We start from the raw sequence: 1,213 nt of genomic DNA on the forward strand, positions 1-1,213 counted from the left end.
CCAATCAACCACACCTAGGAAATGCTTCGAATGTCAATCGCACTGCGCACTGACAACCTTCCTGCCTGAGTGCCCGTTACCACTAAATGCTGTTGCATCAGGTTAAAACTTGTTCAAAAGCCTTTTCACATCTAAATGAACACAGGCATCAATGAGGATCAAGTGTCTTACAACATTCATTATATACCCTGTACATGTACAGTATATATATATATATATATATATATATATATATATATATATATATATATATATATATATATATATATATATATATATATATTCATTCATTCATTGCCAGACGCCATGTATCCCAAACGGGGTGGCCAAGGCTTAGAGTTAATTGTTTTACAGGGAGGGGCACTAATCCTCCACCAACCCCACTTGACACGTTGGGAGAACGTTATGCCAACAGCATCTTGTGTTCCCAGGCGGTCACCCATCCAAGTACTAATCAGACCCAACGTTGCTTAACTTCGCTGATCGGACGGGAAGCGGTGTACTCAACGTGGTATGGCCGTTAATATATATATATATATATATATATATATATATATATATATATATATATATATATATATATATATATATATATATATATATATATATATATAGAAAGTTTTGGCAACAGGGTAATAAAAGCAAAATTAATAGAGATACACATTTACTGAAGTTCACACTCCTTCAACATACTCTCCTCTAAGGTTTACACATCTTCTGGAGCCGTGTCATCCACTTAACAAAGCACTCCGAGTACTCAGAAACAGGTGTACTCTTCAGTTCTGAATTTATCCTCCTGGCAAGGTCCTGTTCCCTTCGAAGAGATTCCCAGCAAGTTTTTCTGACAATTTAGGGAATAGCCAAAAGTCACACGGCGCCGTCCTGACCTGGCACCGTGTGGCTTTTGGCTATTCCCTAAATTGTCAGAAAAACTTGCTGGGAGGATAAATTCAGAACTGAAGAGTATACCTGTGTCTGAGTACTCGTAGTGCTTTGTTAAGTGGATGACATGGCTCCAGAAGTGTGTAAACCTTAGAGGAGAGTATGCTCAAGGAGTGTGAACTTCAATAAATGTGTATCTCTATTAATTTTGCTTTTATTACCCTGTTGCCAAAACTTTTTGAACGCCCACCGTATATATATATATATATATATATATATATATATATATATATATATATATATATATATATATATATATATATATATATAT

General features: G+C 35.3%; 1 non-coding gene across 1 annotated transcript; it reads right to left on the minus strand.

Annotated features, from left to right (window-relative positions):
- Positions 1-406: 406 nt before the first annotated feature.
- On the minus strand, positions 407-525 carry LOC145408317 (5S ribosomal RNA). Its single transcript, XR_013898907.1, has one exon. It is a non-coding gene; the product is annotated as a 5S ribosomal RNA (ribosomal RNA).
- Positions 526-1,213: the final 688 nt, after the last annotated feature.

This window comes from Coenobita brevimanus, chromosome 76 (genome assembly GCF_032717465.1).
Source record: "Coenobita brevimanus isolate Jiangsu-jjx chromosome 76, ASM3271746v2, whole genome shotgun sequence".
In the NCBI taxonomy this organism is placed as follows: Eukaryota; Metazoa; Arthropoda; class Malacostraca; order Decapoda; family Coenobitidae; genus Coenobita; species Coenobita brevimanus.